This window comes from Hipposideros armiger, unplaced genomic scaffold (assembly GCF_001890085.2).
Source record: "Hipposideros armiger isolate ML-2016 unplaced genomic scaffold, ASM189008v1 scaffold_171, whole genome shotgun sequence".
Classification (NCBI taxonomy): Eukaryota; Metazoa; Chordata; class Mammalia; order Chiroptera; family Hipposideridae; genus Hipposideros; species Hipposideros armiger.
The window spans coordinates 1,581,935-1,587,457 of NW_017731521.1; the positions used below are offsets into that span (position 1 = coordinate 1,581,935).

The 5,523-nt window shown below is 44.4% G+C and overlaps 1 protein-coding gene across 1 annotated transcript in view; it reads left to right on the forward strand.

Annotated features, from left to right (window-relative positions):
• The first annotated feature begins 5,166 nt into the window (after nucleotides 1–5,166).
• Nucleotides 5,167–5,523, forward strand: part of HYCC1 (hyccin PI4KA lipid kinase complex subunit 1) — a 69,527-nt gene continuing 69,170 nt past the window's right edge. Inside the window, exon 1 of the mRNA XM_019651986.1 lies at nucleotides 5,167–5,359. The gene's annotated coding sequence lies outside the window, so the exon portion shown is untranslated. The remainder of the gene's footprint in view (nucleotides 5,360–5,523) is intronic.

Sequence of the window (5,523 nt, forward strand, 5' to 3'; positions counted from 1 at the left end):
CTAGGTTACTCCTAGAAAAACCTGTAACCAACCTCGAAGGAGAAAGTTCTTTTTGCAAAATGCAATCGGTCCAGCTTCGTTCCCTTGGCCCCTGATTCTGGAAGTCTGTTTATTGGTTTTTACAGGGTGTACAACAATTCCCTGAGAGTATCTTAGGTGATGCACATGGGAATCTTACAGGATTCTGGGAAGAGTTGCAGTTGGACCTCACAGACATTGAACGCAAACTGGGAACCGGAGTGATCCAGTGCAGCAGTAGGAAACGGGCTCATTGTCCCCTGGACAGCAGGGCTTCATTGACCCCCATCTTTGTTACAGTGATTCATTCTACTCTTTCTCTGCTTCGACTGCTCTTTCGTTACCAATTACTTCACCCACTACTTTATATATCTCTCCTCTGCCTAATGCGTTGCGTTTACTCCTACCTTGCGCCTCTTGGGGCTTCTCAGGGATTCTTTCTGCTGCCTTGATTTTTAGCTTCTGCTCTCACCATGGGGTCAACTTTCCCTTTCCATTTCCAGTTCAAATTCTTGAAGGAGAATGGGTGTAGGTAGTCACCACCGTCCCTGTTTGGGTAGAGTGTTCACATCAGGTCCCCTTTTTACTGCCTTCGGTTTATATGGTTCTAGGAACGGGGTTGTATGGCCCAGATCATGGCTTAGGCTGCTGCTACAGCTGGGGACACTGGCTGGAGTGGCTCTTCTAGAGTGGGAGTCTGGCACAGGAAAACAGAACGACCTCTTAGGTACATTGGTTTTTGATTTTTTTTAAAAAAATGTATTTTAACGCACCATTAAAGTAACATATTTTTAAAATGTTTTTTCAAGGCAAAATTCTCCTCACTCTTTCATTTAAAATAGTCATGTTACATAGAAATAAAGAGTAGATTGGTGGTTGCCAAAGACTGGAGTTTGGGGGAAATGAGGAGACGTTTAAAGGGTACAAACTTCCAGTTACAAGATAAATACTCTCTGGGGATGTAATGTACAGCATGGTGCCTAGGGTTAACCATACTGTATTGTATACATGAAAGTTGCTAAGAGAGTAGATCTTAGATGTTCTCACTGCACACAAAAAAAGAAAAAGAAAGAAAGAAAAGGTAACTATGTGAGGTGATGGATGTGTTAGCTAACCTTATGGTGGTAATCATTTCATAATGTATATGTGTATCAAATGATCACATTGTACACCTTAAGCTTTCACAATGTTATATGTCAATTATATCTCAATAAAGCTGGAAAAAAACAACTTGCTGTTGCCTAGGTACTTTCTGGCTGACTTTAATGGAAATATATTTCAGCTGAATTTTTCTTAAAGTTCCTGAAATTTAATATTATAGGGGAAATGTTCATGCTTTATAAAGTTCAACCAGCATTTTAATAAACCTAGTTGCAAAAATGTAAATGCATTTTAATAGTTAATGTAGAATTGTGCCTACGGATATTAGAGACTAGCAAAGATGGGTAGGGAAAGTCTGGAATATGCTGACTTTAATAAAGTAGGCTAAAAGCATTTCCCTTTTAAAATAGTGTTTCCAGGCATTTTCCTGGTGCTTTGCTGCTAAAATATTAATAGTTACATGGAATGGTTAACTGCAGGCTGTAATTGTTGAAAGTTATCTTTATATGCACAAATTGTGATGAAAAGGAGAGTGGATTACAAACATAAACTTGTGTTTGGGTTTTACTCTGACTTAGAGGAAAGACAACATAACATGCCTTCTATATCATCTTACCACTGCAAAACGGGAAGTGAAGTCAGGCAGTAAACTGCTTCCTGTCTTCTTGCAGAAAGGAAGCAGATATGTAAATATACATGGGCAGCCTTCAGTCTCTCTCCACTCAATCCATCCGATGCACGGTCCTGATTTGGCGTTAGTTAAATGCTATGATGTCATTCCCATGTTTTCAATACTGGGTGTATGTCAGAATCACTTGGGAAGATTTTAAATTAAACCCTACACCCAGGACATACCTCCCCTCCGCCCCCCCCCCAATTTTCTGATTTATTTGGTGTGGGTGTGGTTTGGGCATTTATATTTTTGAAAGGCATCCTAAGTAATTCTAAGGATCAGACAGGAAGCCACTAGGCAAAAGGACGGAATCTGAACATTTGAGTTGGCATTCAAGATGCTTTGTTATCTATCCCCAACCTAGCTTGTCAGGCTCTGGCTAGCCCAAAAGGCCTCCCATGCCCTCTTCACATTGCTTGTGCTTTTCCTCTTCTGTTCCTTCTCCAGGCATTCCAAGAGGATCTTCCTCACACACACTTTTTCTGATTCAAATTCCTGCCCATTTTTCAAGACCCAGATCAGTTTTACCTCCTTTGTGAAGCCTTCCCTGACTGTCCTTGACGAGAGGGCTTGCTTGCTCCCTCTACAGACCTCACAAAGCAGATATTGCCTAGAAAATCACCTGAACAATGAATCAGTCATATACTGCTTTGTGTCATCTCTCCTACTGTTGTCTTAAATGATTCATCTTTGCTTAACTTTTCATCTGTTTGTTATCCAGCTGCGTACACTGTAAGCTTCTGGCATTCCTTTGTGTCCTTGACAAGCTGAGTGCCTTGCACAGTGCAGGAAGTCACTAAATATCTGCCCCTCCTTTCCATCCCTACTTCCACAGGTGTGGTTCAGGCCTTTAGCTCTCCTGGAGTCTTGCCCTGGTCCTAATGGGCCTTCCTGACACTGCTCTCTGGCTCTTTAAATCAGGCCATCACCTGATGGCTCACATGGCCAATGGCCAGTACAACTGATTGTGTGTGTGTATTTCTCTGTTGACTCTTGCGCTCTCCCTGTATTATGATCTTGCTAGCTCTTTGGCTTTCTTTCCCTTTTGGCCTCTTACTCTCCTGCTCCCCTCTTTGCTAGGAGAGTTACCAGCAGAATTCAATTTCTCTGGTTTTGACTGCTTGTGTTCTTGATGATGTCAGCGTATATAACATACTCTCTAGATCTTTCTGTCCCTATTCCTTTGGGTAAACACTTCCCCTGGCCAGGCTCTGGCCCAGCTGACCTAAATTATCCTGACAATCCTCCACCATTATCCTGGTCTGATCTGTCAAGATTCCACTCAAAGAGAATAGATACTCTTTCATTGTCTTTAGGATTCTCACCCTTTAAAAGAAACCTGATTATGCTGTCCACGTGATTTAAAGCTTCTGTTGGTTCCTTGTTGCCTGCAGAATAAAGTCTAAACCTGAGCTGTCCAATATGGGAGTTATTAAAATTGAAATAAAAATTGAGTTCCTCATCTATGACATATTTCAAATGCTCATTAGTCATGTGGCTATCACATTGGACAATACAAATATAGAACATATCCATCTTTGTAGAAAGCTCTGTGGGACAGTGCTCATCTAAATATCTTAGTGTAACTCATGAGGCCTTTTACAATCTCAATCTTTTGCTCTAGCCTAATTTTTGGCTGCTACTCACCTTTCAGCCTTACCCACTTTTTCTTATTTTTTTTTCTTTTAAAGATTTTTATTGGGGAATTGGGGGATGGGAACAATGCTGGGGAATTGGGGGAAGGGGAACAGGCAAGTTGCTGTTCTTTTTGTTCTTCAGTCTAGTTGTGGAGGACGTTGCTTCACTGGCCCAAGTTGGCACCATCATTGCACTCTTCCCGGGCGAGGCAGAGCAGTCACCGGCTTCTGGATGGCCGCTCACAGCAGCTGCTGGCCACTCACGCTGGCTGCTGGCTACACACGGTAGCTCATGACAACCCACTGCAGCAGGGGCTGCAGCCTATGCTGTCGCCAGCGACTCACAGCAGCCCAGCTCCAGGTTGAGCTGTTGTTCAGTATCTTAGCTGTAGAGGGCAGTGTCACTGGCCCTCATATGTGGGCTCCGAACCGGGGCCCTCTGGCGTCCCAAGCCCACTCTTAACCAACGTGCCACTCGGCGGGCCCCAGCCTTACCCACTTTGTCAATGGTCCCCTTTCACTCAGTGCCCTTTCACAACTTCATGCCTTTGAACATGCAGTTACCTCTTCCTAAAACGGCCTTTGACTTTCTTCTCTGGCAAACTCCTACCTGCCTTTTAGGATCCAATTCAAACATCACGTTCCTTGTGAAGTTCCCTGACTCTCTTAAGCACAATAATTTCTTCCTCTGTGTTCCCTTTGCTCTTTGAACCTAGCTTTCTTTCCCTTATCATTCCATTTTGTCATTTGCTTATAAATCAGGCTATGCTCTTGGAACAGGGATCCTGTGTAATTATTCTATAGATCTGCCCTAATGATTACATGGAATTGTTTGCTTGAGGCCCTTTTAATATCAAGCAATATATTTTCTTATTTATGTGCTTGGCATGTTTGAAAAAATGACTTGTTGCTTTAGAAGTCTTTTCCCTTTCTAGTATAAACCTAGAATGACTTCCTGTCTTCCAGGTTGAAGGTTCATTTTTCTTTTAATTCTGATTAGACTTGAGAGAAATGTGGTAGGAAGAGTCGATGAGGTAAAAAACAGGACTATATGTGGGAGCTGGTTCAGGTTCCAGTTGTTACACAAAATATACTTGATACATATTTGGGAGAAGAGCAGGAAGGGAAGATAGAGTAAAAAAAAAAACAAACAAACAGCCCATGGAAAGAAAATTGGGAATTATGTTTGACTTTTCCCAGGCTAAGGAATATAATGATATAATAAAGTGGGGTGACTTTTTATTACCATTTTGCAAAAACGTACATTTTTTTTTCCTCCTGGAATTTGATAAGATTTTGATAAATTCTTATGTTTCCAATTACTGGGAAGTAAATCCTCCTGACCAAGAAATTAAAATATGTTAGTTTCCCTTCTGTGATTACAGTTAATGTCCCTTCGACAGGCTTATTTTCTTCTGAGTGGGCTGTAAATCCTAAGGGCTCAGAATCAAAGAGACTTTTGTACATCACTATTACCTAGCCGTTGCCGTATATCTTAGTCAATCATCTCCTCTAGGGCACTCCGACCACTCCCATTGCCCAGGCCACGCCCAACTAGAATTACCCTCCCTCCCACTTTACGGATCCGCCCCAAGTTTAGCAGAGGAAGGTTCTCATTGGTGGAGAAGTTGTTCTGGTCCCGCCCCGGAGAACGGCGATAGGCCGAGCTGGCGTGGGGCGGTGGTGGTTGGCTGCCTGGGGACGGGTCCCTCGTAGTGTCTGTCAGAGTGGCTGGCGGCAGTGGCGGCTCTCAGAGCTGGGTTGTCAGTCAGTGAGTGGAGGGGGAAGATGGCCCGCCCGGACCCGCTTTGCTAGGAAGAAGGGGGGCAGGTGGTGCTGCTACTCAAGAGAAGGCAGAGCAGCCGCCGTCGCTGTCGCCGCGGGCCAGACAAGTCGAGATTCTGGAGCTGGAGCTCCGGGAGCCGCTGCGGTGAGTCCGGCCGAGCGACCCACGGCGGGCCGGCGACCGATAACTTTTTTGTCAGGGAGGATCCGGGGCGAGGCGGCAGCTGGGAGGGGACCGGGACTTGGTCCCGCGAGCGGCGGCTTCGTTAAGGTAACGGCTCGCGCGAGGCGTAGCGGGTGGGCGCGAGC